This window comes from Schistocerca piceifrons, chromosome 2 (genome assembly GCF_021461385.2).
Source record: "Schistocerca piceifrons isolate TAMUIC-IGC-003096 chromosome 2, iqSchPice1.1, whole genome shotgun sequence".
Lineage (NCBI taxonomy): Eukaryota > Metazoa > Arthropoda > Insecta > Orthoptera > Acrididae > Schistocerca > Schistocerca piceifrons.
In genome coordinates, this window is record NC_060139.1 from 1,001,132,299 (window position 1) to 1,001,151,678 (window position 19,380).

Genomic DNA, 19,380 nt, shown 5'->3' on the forward strand with positions numbered 1-19,380 from the left:
ACAGTGTGTGAGCATGAAACTTGTTTCAATCTCTAATTGTCGTCAATTCTCCTCTGAAGTCTGGCAGAATGTAAACACATGGAACCAAGGTGTCAGCGCGGTTATATGCGTTCCGCGAAGATTGTTGCGTCTTGACTGATTTAGAAGGCTGTATTGTTGATGCGCTTGCTCCCGCACCATACTGGAGCACAATACTCTGTAGTTGAGTACGCTAGGGGCTGTTTGAAAGAGCGAAAGATATCTGGTTGCGATCTCGAGACTATTTTTGAGAATTTCCTCGTTTTGTTATTCCTTGTTGCTGCCCTCAGAAAGATGTGTAAGAGGTGATCAAAAAGTTTAGGTTCGAGGACCTTAGTGCAGCGTATTTAGAACGTAACGCGACTCCATTGAAGTTATGTAAGAGCCGACATGCTGACAAGGGATTAGAGTGGCATTCGTGTCTTTCCGACCTCCCTGCGGTAAACGCGGAAACGTGAAGTATGGCTACATTATTATCAACTGGATCCACAAAGAAACAACGAGCCAGTTGTTATTCTTTTCTTGGCTACCGAAGGACAAACACCAGTAGATATTCATCGGAGAGTGAATAATGTGTACATGCAAAACGTCTGTCGAAGACTAACGGTGTGGAGTGGTGTGACGAAGGATGCGGCTGCTTCGTGATAACGCATGTCCCCATATAGCACACGTTGTAGTGCGTAAGTTACGCCAACTCAAGTGGGAGTCATTCGAAAGCCCCCTCCCCATAGTCCCGATCCCACCCCAGGCGATTGTCACGTCTTTGGCCCGTTAAGAAAGGCCTTTAAGGGTCGGCGATTTCTGTCGGGCGAGGATGTGCAGCAGGCAGTTATGGACTGCAAAAATGGCTCTGAGCACTATGGGACAACATCCGTGGTCAGCAGTCCCCTAGAACTTAGAACTACTTAAACCTAACTAACATAAGGACATCACATACATCCATGCCCGAGGCACGATTCGAACCTGCGACCGTAGCGGTCACGCGGTTCCATACTGAAGCGCCTAGAACCGCACGGCCATACCGGCCGGCGTTATGGACTTCTTCAAGCAACATTTCCTGTTGTTTTAGCAAGGGGCTGTCTTCAACCTGGCACGTGTGTTGGATAATTGCGTCAATGTTCACGCCGATTTTGCTTCATAGGCATACCGATTATGGACTGTACGGACTTTGAACGGAAACTTTTTGATCGTTCGTTATAGAAGAGCGCAGAGCTGCATAGCAGCAGGAAAGATTGAGTTGAGATCAGCTTCCAGAGAGGACGCTACATGTTAAGGACTATTTTATGCTTCGGGCCATTCGTCACTCAGATGGCTACAAAGTGGACATCCTTCGCCAAACGTGGATATACGCTGACACACGGCTCCACTCAGACAACATGAAAGATAGTATCGCCCTGTATCAACAGTACCTCAAGATGGCATCCCGATCGTGTCTACAATGGTCGTGTCTATAATGGTTGCCAAGAAGAGCCCAATTATACATTTTACAAGCGATTGTAGTTACTGTTCGCTGCATTCACTACTAGACCAAGGTTGACCCTCGATCACTCGCGCCCGAAAATATCGAACGTTAATGATTCTGGAGAAATATTTCAATATATTTTAAAGATGTTGAAGCGTTGATCTAGCAAAGCTTTCTTTGATACATCTACCTGAAATAGACATGTCTTTCGAAGATCAAATCACAATCAAAGCTGTCTTAGCTCTGTTTGAAGCAGTTTGCAGGTTAGCAAAGGAAAGATTTTGTTGCAAACGAAATAATGTGTTTCTTACCGTAATAATGTGACATCCAGTTCAGACAGGAATCTAACTCGTCATTGACATCCAGTTCAAAGATATATAATCATGAATAATTTTCAATCTCCAAGTCGGATACTTCCAGGTCGTTAGCCTACGCTAACACTTCAGACTTGTAACCTCCATCAGTGCTAACTTCTCGCATCTAACATCCATCACTGCTGGCTGTTCACCTCCAACTGCCCAACAGTACTTCCATCACTGCTGGAGACTAACTTCCAACTGTCCAACACTACTGGCGAATAACTTCCAACAACGAGTCCAACCAGCCACAGAGTCTCTTACAAAGAAAGCGGAGTGAGAGATCCAATGCAAAGAGCTACTCAGTGCTGCCAACACAGAAGCAGCCCACTTACAATGTCTTCTGTATATCTGACACATCGCCTTGCTTCTCTCTTAGTCTGCTTCTTTGTGCTACTAGCATTCAACTGGATTAATTTTTCCTTGTGGACGTATTGTGCGTGTATTACGTCTTTTATAAGCAGAGTGAGTATTGTTATTGGGTTTTACGTATTGAATAAAGGAGTAGTGTATACCGAACACATGATACACGAAAATACGTGAAACTGTACTTGAAAATAGTCATTGTCAAATGAATTTCTATCCATTTGGCCAGAGGAACAGCTAGTCGAGAATGTTCAATTACAGGGCTTGTCTTGGGGTACCGACACACAATCTGAGCACGAAGAGATCGAAACACAGCAACAGAGCGGTCTGACAGCGATTCTGAAATTGCATCTATAGTAGCTCCAACTTCTGCAAATCGTGATAAGTATCATGGAAGGGTTGGAAAATGAAATTTATCAAGAATAAACCCCCTTCAGTAAGAACTGCTCGTCAAAATCTTGTTATACAATTACCGGGTGCAAAAGGAGGACACAAAAATTTGAAATAAAAGATTCTAAAACTGTTGGAAACTATTTTCTCCAGACATTCTAACTGACTATACTGGTCGGTACTCAAACGAAGAATTATTAGACAGAATGCCAGCAGCTTATTCAAAGCGTGCTAGAGACTGCCCACAGAAAGATGCTGAAGAATTATCGGCTTTCCTTTGTGTTTTATACGTACCCCACCGAAGAGAAAAAGTCACAAGAAAGTGGATCTGATTGAGTCTGGCAAAACGGGAATCAAGTTTCCCTTACTTGATCATTTCCTTTGATTATGTTGAAGCCCCGGAATGAGAGATGTTGCGAATGTAGTGCAGAACTGTTTCTAACGAATGCATATGGAAATATTTTCAGTTCAGCAATATACATGTTTCCTTTAATGGTCATACGTATTTATAATGTGTTGGTGACAATGAAGAAGAAGTTTATTAATACATGTAGCTTTGTATGCAGCTTTTCCAGCTAAGAAACGCAAGAGTTATCTTTGTTAGAAAAAAACTAACACCGGAGATATTGTGCGACAAAAATAAGAGCGCGCCATCGGGTGTTAAAGATAGAATAGAGCAAATGGGTTTTAAACTATTTCCATGCACCATCTTGACACTACTTTTAAGTAAGCTAACCGGACAAAAAATTAGTCAACCCTATGTGCACACACAGATGAATCGTTAAGCCTTTTCAAATGGCGCAGCGATAGAGTCATGCTCAATCGCGTGTGAACTACCTCCACGTGGGCATAAGCGATCAATGAGACATTTATGCCTATAGCGGACGTTGTGCGCAAATATGGGTAAATGCAAGAACTTGGCAAAGTGGCAAAGCCGCAATCGTGTTTGGACGTGCCCGTAGCCACACTGTGGGTGAATTGCAGGATTTGTTGCTGTTTTGCGGCGGACTGTTCAACCTATCTACAAACAGAACTTCAACACACGTGGCCACGATATACGATGTAAGAATTCACAGGCGGCGAAATGGTCGCTGAATTTTGGTCGGAAATACGTCCCGAATGTGCGGGACTGGGACGAGTTTCACTGCTTGTGTATCAGGACTGCTTCCATACCGGACAGGAATTGCAGCAAGTATGGATGGAATGAAGGTCCATTAGCGAGATAATGCTGCGACGGGAACTGCACGCAATAAACTCCGGAGTCGGTTACCTCGCAAGGGGCTATTACTCACACAGACACGTGAAGCTGGGCATCTTCATTGGGGTTGAAATCATCGAACGTGGACAGCAGCTGATTGGCGGTTCGTAATGTGGTCTGACGTAACACGTTGTTGCATGTAATGAAATGACGCAATGAAGCATTTTATCCTGAATGTGTGCATGATATTGTTCAAGCTGGAGGGCGTCTGTGATATTTTGGGGGTTTCTTCCTATCTTGAATTCGGCGGGGACAATTAACGTGAACCAGCACGTTTACTTGAACATTCTGAGTGATCAGATTGTGCCTTTCAGCCAATACCTACATGCTGAGTATGGTGTTCATACCACTATTTTTCATGACGACTACAGTAAAGTTCATCAGGTTGCAAGAATATACTATAATTAGATTTTCACTCTGCAGAGGAGTGCGCGCTGATGTGAAATTTTCTGACAGTTTAAAACAGTGTGCCAGACCGAGACTCGAACTCGGGACCTCTGCCTTTCGCGAGCACATCCCCCAGGCTGTGGCAAAGCCATGTTTCCGCAATTTCCTTTTCTCCAGGAGTGCTAGTTCTGCAAGTATCGCAAGAGGCATTCTGTGAAGTTTGGAAGGTAGGAGACGAGGTAATGGCCCAACTAAACCTGTGAGGACAGGGCGTGAGTCGTGCTTGGGTAGCTCAGATGGTATGCCAGCACGGTAGCTGAGCGTGTTCGGTCAGAGGGTTTGCTTTTCTCTGTAATACAAATGGAAAGAAAATGAGTGAACGGATCAACGATGAACTTCAAGGGATGTCATATGTTGTCCGCCCCGAGCAAATGCAACAAGCTATAACGAACAAAATGAGATTTAAAAAAATAAAAATAAAACGGTAGAGCACTTGTCCACGGAAGACAAGCGTCTCGAGTTCGAGTCTCGGTCCACACACAATTTTAATCTGACAGGAAGTTTCAAAAATATAACTGTTTTTCTGAACGCTCCACCTCATTATATCTCAAGTGGCCTGCAAAATCACCTAACTTGAACCCCATAGAAAATGTATGGTATCTGGAATATCGGGCAAAAGGCTGACATCAGCATCCCCGCAATTTGATGAAACTGAGAGATCAGCTACTCAGTGAGTGACGTAACCTGAATGCGACTTACCTGCAAAACGTCGTAGACAGATTTCCTAACTGAATGCACGCGGTTATCAAGTCAAGGGGCGGAACTACAATGTATTAAATGAAGGCTGTAATGCTTTCTCTACGGCCAGCTAAGTTTTTTGTCCGGTGAGCTTATTATAAAGCTGCTTATAATTATTGTTGTTAACTGTTGCTAATCTGTATTGCCATCATTTGCTGTAGCGCTGTCTAACTGTTTGGCTGAGTAACAAGAAAGTATAGTTGCTAGAAGCAAGCAAGCCGCCTCAAAACAACTAGGTGATATTTTTTGGAGTCTCTTTCTGTCTCATGCTTGCGATTGACACCAAGAGCATTTCGTGAAAACAAGACTGGATTTAGTTTTTGCTCAGTTAGCTGCAAAAACACGACATGGAAACTGGTAGGAACAGCCTGAGAACAGTAAATCGGTGTACACTGCCAGTCCGAAAAATTTTGAGATTGGATTAATAAGAAATAGACATTAAGATGGTGTTAAGGCATTAAGCCTTAGATCTTCTAAATAGTCTCTCCTCACTTGAGTACAAAGGATAGAACTTTCATATAACCATACGTAACTGTTAGAAATGTCCCACTTTGGAATGTTTTCCAACTTGCGAAAAGAGCATCTACTCTCCCAGTGAATTACTGCACTTTCCCGTTTTCTAGTAATTTCGTATTGGTACCATAATGGCTCGTTGTTTTCGTTCTGGAGTGAAAATGTGTGTCACAAGGTTTAGACACACTTTAGTCGTTCTCGAAACATTCTGGAGGATTAGAATTTTAATTAAAAATAGTAATGGCAGCATAAAACTATGTATTTTTATTTAGTGACAGGTTTCGATCTGTGTCAGATAATCTTAAGACCAGTTACCCCCTGATGACATGTTTGATGTGGTGATCAACTGTAGAGCAGTGAATGAAGGTTCATTCCAACCAGTCAGCTGGAGTACACTGCGACGAGAACTGCATTCAATCAACATCTGCAATCAGTGACCTCGTATGAGGCTATCGCTCACATAGGCACATAAAGTTTCGCGTCTTGAATGTTCTGTTGAGCAGCTGATCTCCACGCCTTCGCAGAGCGTTTCCTGCTGTGTTCTACCGTCTCCAACAGTCATCAGGGAGTAACTGATCTGAGGATGATCTCACACTGATCTAAAATGGTTGTCTTTTAAAATAAACAGAAATTGTTTTATGCAGCAGAGAACGTTTTACAACAACTACTATTTTTGACCGCTGTCATTTCCACCAACAATGTTTCAAAAAATTTTATTTTCTGGCGAATTGCTTTAACACTTGATTCGGAGATATCGTTTTGCACTGAGATTTGTGGCACAACAACGTTGGCACTGTACAGGCTACACGCCCACTACTTAGCACTGCCCCTTCACAACACATTGGTCGAATGCACATCTGTTGTTTGTAGTCGTTAGTTGACGCTGCCGCCATAGTTAATGCGCTTATGTAGCTTGCACGCCAGAAATGAAATCAAACTTTTTAGCAAGACTTTATTTTCTCCTAAATATTTTAAACCTTGAGAGTAACTATCAGAGATAATCAGTAGCAATCGAATGTCCATTAATAGCCCTCAGAATTGCTATTTCACGAAAAAGAAGCAGGGCTCATAAGGATGAATTGAAACATTCTCAATCTCTGGCACTGCTACATCATATGCCTCATGAACACCGAGACGTAGCTCAATATAGCTCAATGCAATACCCGCAGTGGAATGGAGTTTGCGTGCATAACCATGCAGAAATTGGGAGCACATCTGTTTTTGCAGACTGATACACAGCGGACTGGGGGAAGTAATCAGGAACGCAAATCAAATTTTCGCGGCGTACGAGACCATCTCGGGCGGCCCAGCGAACTTTGACTGTCGCCCGGCGCAGCTGAAGGCATCTTAATAGGATTTCCGAAAGGCAAGCAGAATTATGCACATTACGTCTCACAGGCTCGAGGGCTGAAGGAGCGGAGAATGACGGGCCGAGCAGAGAAGTAGGGGGTGGTGGTGGGTTGTGCGGGGCAGAGGGTGGGGGGGAGTAAGGAGGACCCTGAGAGGCTTCGGGCTCCAGATAGGGACCTGGCGGGTAAGGATGTTACCGGAAGGATGGCGTGCGGCGCGGCGCACTCCACAAACAAGCCCGGTGCCATCCGCGCAGAATCTGTACTGCTCTCCATTCGTTGCACGTACCGACAATGAGAGTGCTATTCTGCAGAGGAATGAGTGCGCGGATTAATTACGGCGGCGCAAGCGGCGAGAAAACCTCCTGAGGGACTCCTTGCCGGAGTTAGTCGAGTTACAACAGTACAACAGAATACCACTGCAGACTTACGACTACTATCCTGTGTAATGCATGCCAATGAGGAAGTTCCGGAATACACGTGCGAGAGTTGCCGGAAACGTTGGCCTGCACCGCTGCCTTCGTACGTACTTTTCCTTTAAGCAGCAGGTAGCTTGCCGCACCTTTGAACGGCAAATCCAAATTTATACCCTTGGTCATGACCGTCGCTGATCATCATTCATTCGATTTACACTGGTGTAGATAACTTCAGGACGATCTTAATGCACCATGGTGCATGTCAGTTTTGTTGATCCAGGTGTTTATTGTGTTAAGAGGCACAGTGTTGCATGGGTGTATTGGCCTTTCAGTCTTTGATCACGATACACTCATCGGACAGTGTTACTTTGATACTGTACTAGTTCGTCATGATATCTTTCCATGGGTGCATTCGGTCTTAATTTTTATGGATGACAATGGATGACTGCGTCGAATAGCGCATGTGGAGCAACTCTTGGGACGAGAATGCGTTGCGGATACGCACTGCAGAACGTCGACGTGCCGCAACGACATCCAGTTCTTATAAGCCACGCTGGTGCAGTAATTGAACGTCCTGCCACAAGAATTTCTTGCCAATTTGTTGCAGATCCTTCATTATCGTCAGTGATGTACACATACCCTATTAAGAACCACGTTCGGCTATTTGCAGCGTCCAGAGCATCGTCATGAATCACGATGACTTCGTAATTATTATTGTGTTTGAATAAAAGTATCACAGCATATTTCTTTCAATTACTTTCTGTATTATATTGTCGCAGTTCCTTCCGTGTATAGTCCAAGTTTCGACGTTACTCGACAGCGACACATTATGAGAAAGTTACTTTCATCATTAAGTTTTGCACACCAGCGGAATAATTCATGAGGTAGACTCATTTAACCTGATGCTAACAAATTTTATTTTGATTGAAAATTTATTCAGCGATTCCAGCGATGTTAATGAACATGTATTAACAGGGCTAAAGTTGTGAAATGCAGTGGAAAGCCTCAACTCCGGACTAACATCGGTATCGGTGCATCGGTGAACTCCCCTTAACTGAATGTCCAAAGTTGTGGACCCTGCAGTTCTGTTGACTAACTTCCATTTCACTAGGTCGTTGAACCTGACGCCTCAAGAAGTTTTTTCATTTAAATAACTCAGGACGTTTATTGTCGTAGTTCTGCCGCCCCACTCACAGGCAATCGCTCTTAGATGTAAACGATCGTAATGGATTGCAGGAAACATTTTTCTACACAGCTACGAAAGATTGGTAATATAATTACTATGTCTAGGATAGTTTAAAAATTTTAGTTGAGCAATCGATCTATAATGTTGCTGAAGCGTCGATCATCATTCAAAAATTGTTTTTTTGACTCCAGTCCGTAAACGTAGTATCAACAGTTATTGTACTAAATTGCAAGTTCCAGTAAGAAAGGTTTTACTAGTCTGAGAATTACACGATAGTTAATTCGTTTAAGGATTCCGTGGAATTGATATGTACTATTCTAGCAGTAACGTCAAGTGTCTACATTTGGTATAACAAACGCATATAATCTGTTATAGGGAGCACAAAATGCAAACTTTATTTACAGAATTAGTTGGAAATGCAGCTTATTGAAGAAAGGGACAGTGTATAAATCTTTTGTGGGCCATGCTATTGATTAGTCCTTCAATTTGGATAGGAGAGGACTGAAGTAATTCACATTTTATTTGTTGTGAGACAGTAATAGAGATGTTCATGAAACCATAATGGAAAGTCGAATGATAAACGACGTACTTTCTGCGAAACACTGTAAAGAAAAATTTGCCATATTTTTTAGACAGTATGAAGAAATAGTAAGCTAACTTCGTTGTAAAACTTCCATTAATATGTGGTAATGTAGAATACACTTTCCTAGGATGTGTCGAAATAGAATAAGCGTTCGAGAGAATAAAATGGCCCAAGATGTTTGACATTCTCAAAAAATAAGCTATAGGGAAAGACGCGTAATATACAGTACTTATAGGAACCAAGAAGGAACATAAAAAATGGAGGATTGAGTACTCAGATTAAAAAGAGCATAAGGCATAGAGGCAGTCTTCTCCCGTACTGTTCAAGCTGTGCAATGACGGAAACAAATGAAAGGATGAGGATTGGTGCTAAAATTCGGACTGAAAGGATGACAGTGATAAGAATTGTCATGAAGGTGCTATCCTCACTGAAAGTGAAGGAGAATTGCAGGACCTATCCAGTGGAATGAACAGACTACTGTGTAAAGATTATGGACTGAGGGTTAACCGAGGAGAGAAGAAAGTAATGAGCAGTGGTAGAAATACCATAACTGACAAAACTATCATGAGAATTGGGGACCACTTTGTGCACAAAGCGAAGACGTTCTTCTACCTTGGTAATAAAACTATGTTACTTCTTGCTACAAGGAGTCTAATATTGTACTTGCATTTAATTTGAGAAATAAATTTCTGAGAACAAACGTCTGGCTCACGGCATCTTACGGAAGTGGATTGTAGGAAAATCCGAAAAGAAGAGAATCGAAGTGCCTGAGATGTGGTGTTACTGTGAGATACTGAAAGACAAGTGTGAAGTGTGCTGATAAAAGAAGAGGGTCGTTTGCTCTGAATACGTGACGAACACTGTCTAGATGAAGCGAGAGGGTTATACGACAAGTGTTAAAGACTTCAGCGAATTATTTCCATGGTGCTGAAGGGAAACAAGGTGTAAAAACTGCAGTGAACGACAGAGACGGCAGTACATACAATAAATAATTGAAGACGCCGAGAATAATTGCTACTCTGTGATGAAGATACTGGAACAGGAGAGCACGTCGAGGTAAAAGTCCGAGAAATAATGGGAAATGAGGATGATGTAGGGAGAAAACAGAAGCTTTAGGAAGCAGACAGATTTTCATGAGCTGAATTTACGAGACTGCTGTTCAGCTTGCCGTGTTCACCCCCGATGAAGTAGGAGAATTTAGTTCTTGTAAGCGTCAACTGTTCCACTTATTAAATTTTAAATTAATTTCAGTGACTGAAGTTTACTTCGGCACTTTTTTATCAATTATCTTTCAGGAAGGGAAAAGCTGAGTTAGCCGGCCGGAGTGGCCGTGCGTTTCTGGGCGCTACTGTCCGGAACCGCGGGACCGCTACGGTTGCAGGTTCGAATCCTGCCTAGGGCATGGATGTGTGTGACGTCCTTAGGTTAGTTAGGTTTAAGCAGTTCTAAGTTCTATGGGAGTGATGACCTCAGAAGTTAAGTCCCATAGTGCTCAGAGCCATTTGAGCCATTTGAAATCTGAGTTAAGGAAAAGCTTTCTTTGATGTCTACCACTTGTTTCATTTCACTGGCTGAGTGTTAAAAGCACATGGCACTCACATTTTTCTGAAATCGTGTGTGATCTCGCATTTGGTCCGAAGGAGACACCTCTGTGGGTCCACATTGCCTGTAGTGTATTACATTTCAGGCCTAACGAATATGAACTACTGAACGTGAAACATTGCTCTTGACATGTATGATCTACAACATTTTTGAGCAGACACTACTGCTGTGGGGTTACGTGACTGCGGGGGGCTGGTTGTAAACTTGTTTTTACAGTACCAGCTCCTTTATTACTTTAGCACCTCGTTTCGTTTGCACACTTCCTGTAGTTTGTTTAATGTAAGTTTAACCAAGCACCTGTTGCAAGTCAACTTTTAACTCTGGAATGTTAAAGAAGCAGATTGTACGACTGGATCACCACCATGCATTATTATAAGAAAAGGCAGAACTAAGTTCTGCTGTTCTTTATTTCTACGAGCAGAGAATCGATGTTTCTAGTAGCATGTGTACTGCATGACAAAATGGTGAAGCACCCAAAAGACATGATCGGTTTTCAACGTAATTTCGTAGATCTACACACAACAAAAATGGTTCAAATGGCTCTGAGCACTATGAGACTTAACATCTGAGGTCATCAGTCCCCTAACTAACCTAAGGACATCTCACACATCCAGGCCTGAGGCAGGATTCGAACCTGCGACCGTAGCCGTCGGGTGGTTCCGGACTGAAGCCCCTAGAACCGCTCGGCCATACACACAACAGGCGGGTTTGTAAATGACAAATGAAATTCTCTGTGTCTGCGTCTTAGTGTTGTCGGTGTTGTAATCAGGCCTTGCAGGGTGTATAAGGGGTGTGAACAGCGCCAGACAAATTATCACTGTGAAGGACACGGGGACGCCATATTTTAATGCTAGACACCGTGATCAGCACCTGACAGTCTGAAAGGGGCCTCACTCTGTGGTCGTACCTACCAGGGTGGTCGAATCTTGTAATATCTAGATTTATGGGACATTCAGATGAAATAGTGATCCAATATAGGGTTGCACGGGGCATAAGGTTTGGCACACTTGTCGTCAAGGGCCCGGTCGAACACTAGTACCATGAAGAAGCATCACCGCGTTGTGCACCAAACACATCACAACCCTTTCACATCGGAGAACTAGTAATGGTCTCCCTACAACATTTTGTGTCATCCTCCAACATGTGTCAGAGACTAATGAATGACGTCACATTGTCTTCAATGATAAATCGCGGTTCCGCACTATCCTGGATGACTATCGTCGGCAAGTAAGGTGGTGGGTGACGTGGGGAGAGACGGCATTCTTGCAGTGTTTTGATGGTGAACAGCTCTGTTACTCCTGGCGTCATTGTGTGATAAGATATCAGCTACGACTTTAGGTCACAACTGGTAGTGATTGAGGGGATTCAGACGATGTAATGTTGCATCGTGAACATTCTACGTTCTCATGTTTTGCATTCATGCTGCAGTAACGTGGGGCCATTTTTCAGCAAGACAATACTGGTCCACACGTGGTACGTGACTCTGTCTGTCTGATACTGAGGTACCTCTCATCTTTGTACAAAAACAAATCTCTCATGCCTTATCTTTCCAGTCTCCCACCACTCCCAAAGTCCCACAGTCTGGCCACAGAGGAGCATTCCCCTCGTAACTCAGTACCATCCGGGACTGGAGCAACTGAATTACATTCTCCTCCAGGATTTCGATTACCTCTCGTTGTGTCCTGAAATGAGAAATACCCTACCCGCTATCCCTCCCACCCCTCCTGCCATGGTATTCCGCCGTCCACCGAATCTACACAAAATACTCGTCCATCCGTACACAACCCCTGCTCCCAATCCCTTACCTCATGGTCCAAACCCCTGTAATAGACCTAGATGCAAGACCTGTCCCATACGTCCTCCTACCACCACCTACTCCACTCCGGTCACTAACATTACCTATGACATCAAAGGCAGGGCTACCTGTGAAACCAGTCATGTGATCTACAAGCTAACCTGCAACCACTGTGCAGCATTCTATGTAGGCGTGACAACCAACAAGCTGAACGGCCACCAAAAAACAAGGAACCACCCTATAGCTGAACACGCTGCCGAACATGATACCCCTCATCTCAATGACTGCTTCACAGCCTGTGCCATATGGATCCTTCCCACCAACACCAGCTTTTCTGAATTGCGCAGGTGGGAACTTTCTCTGCAATACATCCTACGTTCCCGAAACCGTCCTGGTCTCAACCATCGTTAGTCACTGTGCTCACCCATCCAGCCCCCTCCCTGTTTCCATTCCATCACTACACAGCCATCATTTCACCGCCACACCCAGTCTTTTAATTTAATTTCTTTTATTTTAATTTTTATTTCTATCCTTTCCGATACTTACCCCTCCCCCCTCCTCTCCTACCCTCCATCTAAACTGCAACACTTCACTGTCCGCCACTCCCACCATACTATCCCTCCCCCTCCCCAGCCTCTTCCTTATCCACACCCAGTCACCACTCCCATCATGCACTGGTGCTGCTGCTCGCAGTGTAGTTTCAGCTCTCTGAGACTGCAGATGAGTGGGCAAGTTGCACTTGTGTGTGTGTGTGTGTGTGTGTGTGTGTGTGTGTGTGTGTGTGTGTGGTCAAGGAGACCTCCAGATCTGTCCCCAACAGAACCTATTTAAGACCAACTCAGTCGTCAGTTCTGTTCCATTGTCAGTGTACAGTATACCACGGCGAGTAACAACGTTTGAGGACCACCTTGCCTCAGAAAACGTCTCTACGGCACCCTTCTCAAATGATTCAGTGCATCTGTCCAGGTTAGGTGCAAATGGCTCTGAGCACTATGGGACTTAACATCTATGGTCATCAGTCCCCTAGAACTTAGAACTATTTAAACCTAACATAAGGACATCACACAACACCCAGTCATCACGAGGCAGAGAATATCCCTGACCCCGCCGGGAATCGAACCCGGGAACCCGGGCGCGGGAAGCGAGAATGCTACCGCACGACCACGAACTGCGGACTCCAGGTTAGGGTGAGTCCGTTATTTTGCTAAGTGGGATCATTCTGTCAAATTCTTTGTAGACTTGAATCGATTTTGTAATCATTGAAATAATATCATGCATTCTCTCAGTCCTTCGGCGTGTCTACTTTTTTTTTTTTTTTTTTTTTTTTTTTTTTGTCGGCCATCTACTATCAAATGGAAGACCTAACACAGAAATTATGATGATTATTTTTCTATTACATACTCACAAAAATACCTTAGAAATCAATACAAAATATAAATAAATGCCAGTAGTCTGTATATGTAAGCATAAGTACACATCCAGGTTTGCTACCACACTTCCATGGAATTTTTGGTCATCCTTGGCTGTACTCAACCAATCTCACAGAGAACCTAGGGGCCGGCCGGAGAGGCCGAGCGGTTCTAGGCGCTACAGTCGGGAGCCGCGCGAACGTTACGGTCGCAGGTTTGAATTCTGCCTCGGGCATGGATGTGTGTGATGTCCTTAGGTTAGTTAGGTTTAAGTAGTTCTAAATTCTAGGGCACTGATGACCTCAGAAGTTAAATCCCATAGTACTCAGAGCCATTTGAACCATTTTTGAACCAGAACCTAGGGAACGTCCTTCCTCTATCAGATTGTAACCAAGAGTGGGTTGCTACAGAAAGACTTTGGAGGGGTGGCTACTATATCACACTCAAGTGAATGATTTTGGATTGAGCTAATGGGCGTTCGCCAGAGCTCTCACCCCAGGTCTGGGTACCTCGTCTTGTTAGAAAAAATTGCCTTATTATACACTCCTGGAAATTGAAATAAGAACACCGTGAATTCATTGTCCCAGGAAGGGGAAACTATATTGACACATTCCTGGGGTCAGATACATCACATGATCACACTGACAGAACCACAGGCACATAGACACAGGCAACAGAGCATGCACAATGTCGGCACTAGTACAGTGTATATCCACCTTTCGCAGCAATGCAGGCTGCTATTCTCCCATGGAGACGATCGTAGAGATGCTGGATGTAGTCCTGTGGAACGGCTTGCCATGCCATTTCCACCTGGCGCCTCAGTTGGACCAGCGTTCGTGCTGGACGTGCAGACCGCGTGAGACGACGCTTCATCCAGTCCCAAACATGCTCAATGGGGGACAGATCCGGAGATCTTGCTGGCCGGGTAGTTGACGTACACCTTCTAGAGCACGTTGGGTGGCACGGGATACATGCGGACGTGCATTGTCCTGTTGGAACAGCAAGTTCCCTTGCCGGTCTAGGAATGGTAGAACGATGGGTTCGATGACGGTTTGGATATACCGTGCACTATTCAGTGTCCCCTCGACGATCACCAGTGGTGTACGGCCAGTGTAGGAGATCGCTCCTCACACCATGATGCCGGGTGTTGGCCCTGTGTGCCTCGGTCGTATGCAGTCCTGATTGTGGCGCTCACCTGCACGGCGCCAAACACGCATACAACCATCATTGGCACCAAGGCAGAAGCGACTCTCATCGCTGAAGACGACACGTCTCCATTCGTCCCTCCATTCACGCCTGTCGCGACACCACTGGAGGCGGGCTGCACGATGTTGGGGCGTGAGCGGAAGACGGCCTAACGGTGTGCGGGACCGTAGCCCAGCTTCATGGAGACGGTTGCGAATGGTCCTCGCCGATACCCCAGGAGCAACAGTGTCCCTAATTTGCTGGGAAGTGGCGGTGCGGTCCCCTACGGCACTGCGTAGGATCCTACGGTCTTGGCGTGCATCCGTGCGTCGCTGCGGTCCGGTCCCAGGTCGACGGGCACGTGCACCTTCCGCCGACCACTGGCGACAACATCGATGTACTGTGGAGACCTCATGCCCCACGTGTTGAGCAATTCGGCGGTACGTCCACCCGGCCTCCCGCATGCCCACTATACGCCCTCGCTCAAAGTCCGTCAACTGCACATACGGTTCACGTCCACGCTGTCGCGGCATGCTACCAGTGTTAAAGACTGCGATGGAGCTCCGTATGCCACGGCAAACTGGCTGACACTGACGGCGGCGGTGCACAAATGCTGCGCAGCTAGCGCCATTCGACGGCCAACACCGCGGTTCCTGGTGTGTCCGCTGTGCCGTGCGTGGTATCATTGCTTGTACAGCCCTCTCGCAGTGTCCGGAGCAAGTATGGTGGGTCTGACACACCGGTGTCAATGTGTTCTTTTTTCCATTTCCAGCAGTGTATAACATTCATACAATATACATCTCCCTTTAAAAGCAGTATTTTTTCAGTCTTCCTATTACTTCATATCACTCAGTGAACATCCCCCTCCTTTCGAGGATTCGTGGTGGAATAATGGAGTGAGAGGGGGTGGGGGGAGGAAAGTGACGCCCTTTCTGTGACCGCACTCTAAAAAAAAGCCCCTCGTCGTTGCTGGAATGCTGGAATATGGTTGACTGGGTGTTCTAAACTCCCCCATCGCCATAGTAAGTTTCGTGCAGTCTATCGAACATCCTGAGATTGCAATTATTGTGCGAAATGTTACGATCCCGTTATCTTATACTAGTTAAACTGTAGTAATGCGCTGCCACCTGACTAGCATTTTGGGATGAAGTTGGCGTAACTGCAACCGGTCAGTAGAAGGGAAATGAAACAAAATGTGAGTTATCAGTTCCACGGAAGAAGATGATGCAGAGATCCAGACGCAACAAGGAGGGTTACCAAAACTAGAATGAATCAAAACAGGAATCACAAACCGGATGCTGTCTTTCTTGGGCTGAATATGAACGACGTACATTAAACCATGTAACACATTTTTTTCTAAAAGAAGGTTGATTTTTATTAAAGATTCATACATCGTATTAGCCCTCTTTCTTTTGGCTACAAAACCCAACCTTACGCTACCTTACTGGGAAGGGCTGTAAGCCCGCATGGTAGCACTCAACTGGTGGACGTTGGAGCCAATATACAGGGAGTTACAAAAAGGTACGGCCAAACATTCAGTAAACATTCCTCACACACAAAGAAAGAAAATATGTTATGTGGACATGTGTCCGGAAACGCTTACTTTCCATGTTAGAGCTCATTTTATTACTACTCTTCAAATCACATGAATCATGGAATGGAAACACACAGCAACAGAACGTACCAGCGTGACTTCGAACACTTTGTTACAGGAAATGTTCAAAATGTCCTCCGTTAGCGAGGATACATGCATCCACCCTCCGTCGCATGGAATCCCTGATGCGCTGATGCAGCCCTGGAGAATGGCGTATTGTATCACAGCCGTCCACAATACGAGCACGAAGAGTCTCTACATTTGGTACCGGGGTTGCGTAGACAAGAGCTTTCAAATGCCCCCATAAATGAAAGTCAAGAGGGTTGAGGTTAGGAGAACGTGGAGGACATGGAATTGGTCTGCCTCTACCAATCCATCGGTCACCGAATCTGTTGTTGAGAAGCATACGAACACTTCGACTGAAATGTGCAGGAGCTCCATCGTGCATGAACCACATGTTGTGTCGTACTTGTAAAGGCACATGTTCTAGCAGAGCAGGTAGAGTATCTCGTATGAAATCATGATAACGTACTCCATTGAGCGTAGGTGGAAGAACATGGGGCCCAATCAAGACATCACCAACAATGCCTGCCCAAACGTTCATAGAAAATCTGTGTTGATGACGTGATTGCACAATTGCGTGCGGATTCTCATCAGCCCACACATGTTGATTGCGAAAATTCACAATTTGATCACGTTGGAATGAAGCCTCATCCGTAAAGAGAACATTTGCACTGAAATGAGGATTGACACATTGTTGGTTGAACCATTCGCAGAAGTGTACCCGTGGAGGTCAATCAGCTGCTGATAGTGCCTGCACACGCTGTACATGGTACGGAAACAACTGGTTCTCCCGTAGCACTCTCCATACAGTGACGTGGTCAACGTTACCTTGTACAGCAGCAACTTGTCTGACGCTGACATTAGGGTTATCGTCAACTGCACGAAGAATTGCCCCGTCCATTGCAGGTGTCCTCGTCGTTCTAGGTCTTCCCCAGTCGCGAGTCATAGGCTGGAATGTTCCGTGCTCCCTAAGACGCCGATCAATTGCTTCGAGCGTCTTCCTGTCGGGACACCTTCTTTCTGGATATCTGTCTCGATACAAACGTACCGCGCCATGGCTATTGCCCCGTGCTAATCCACACATCAAATGGGCATCTGCCAACTCCGCATTTGTAAACATTGCACTGACTGCAAAACCACGTTCGTGATGAACACTAACCCGTTGATGCTACGTGATGATGTGCTTGATGCTAGTACTGTAGAGCAATGAGTCGCATGTCAACACAAGCACCGAAGTCAACATTACCTTCCTTCAATTGGGCCAACTGGCGGTGAATCGAGTTAGTACAGTACATACTGACAAAACTAAACGAGCTCTAACATGGAAATTAAGCGTTTCCGGACACATGTCCATATAACATCTTTCCTTTATTTGTGTGTGAGGAATATTTCCCGAAAGTTTGGCCGTACCTTTTTGTAACACCCTGTATGCATCGATAACCTCCCCATCATCCACTTACAGCTTTTTACGAAATACGGTCTTCGTTGGGCCAAACGGATGGAAGTCAGAAGGTGCGAGATCCAGGCCGTAGAGTGTATGACGAAGAACAGTTCAATGAAGTTTTGCGAGCTCCTATTGGGTGCGCCTAGTAGTGTGATTCCTTGCGTCTCATGGAGGAGGAGAAGTTCATTTCCATTTTCGTGGCGACGAACATATGCAAGTCGGTTCATCAGTGCTGATCGTCGCACGATGAGGGAGGACATCAAACAATAATCAGTTCAGAGTCCCAGAAAACCGTCATCATGACTTTACCAGCCGAAGATGTTGCTCTGAACTCTTTTCTTCGGAGGAGAGGTGGTGTAGCGCCACTCCATGGACGGCCGTTTTGTTTCGCGTTCGAAGTGATGTTCCATCGCCTATGACGATGTTCGAAAAAAACTGTCACACTCAGCCTCGAAGTGCGCCAGGATTGGCCCTTCGTTGCGCCTTACGATCTTCTGCTACGCTGTGAGGCACCCAATGGGCACACATGCTTGAGTACACCAACTGGTGGACGATTGTGTCAGCGCTACCAAAAGAGACGGCCAAATGAGCAGCAAGGTGTTTTATTGTGAACCGTCGATCTCGTCGAATGAAAGTGACCGCACTTTCCAACATTGCAGAAGTCACAGGAGCCGGCCAGCACGCTGGGCATCGGACAGGTTTGCGCGACCTTATAGTGGTGATGACAGACATCTCGCCCAAAGATTCGCAGTGCTTTTGTTCACGGCCACATCTCCGTAGAGATTCCACAAGCGTCTAGGAATATCCGCGATGATCAGTTTTTCCGCTAAAGAAACTCAGTGACAGCTCTCTGCTTGGAACACACCTCTGTTGCATGTGCCTTTTTCAAAGCAACATACAGTGCCGCCACCTATCGAAAGTTCATGAAACTACAGGAGCTGAAGCGGGAATATTTCACGGTAGCCCACAACAAATACCACATTTTTTGAACCGAACTGAATGAGAAAATAACGTGTTGCATTATTTATTGAAAGGCCTTCGTAGTACGGGTGGACAATTGGGGGCTCAGCACTTTTTTCTAGAGGGAAAGTGACTTTTGCCAATTGTTCTATGTAGCAAAGACCTAGAGCAACTACAGATAGACCACAAAGACCTCACGAAAGAGAAGAAGGCAAAAAGTACGTCAGAATATCTTATTCTCTGCAG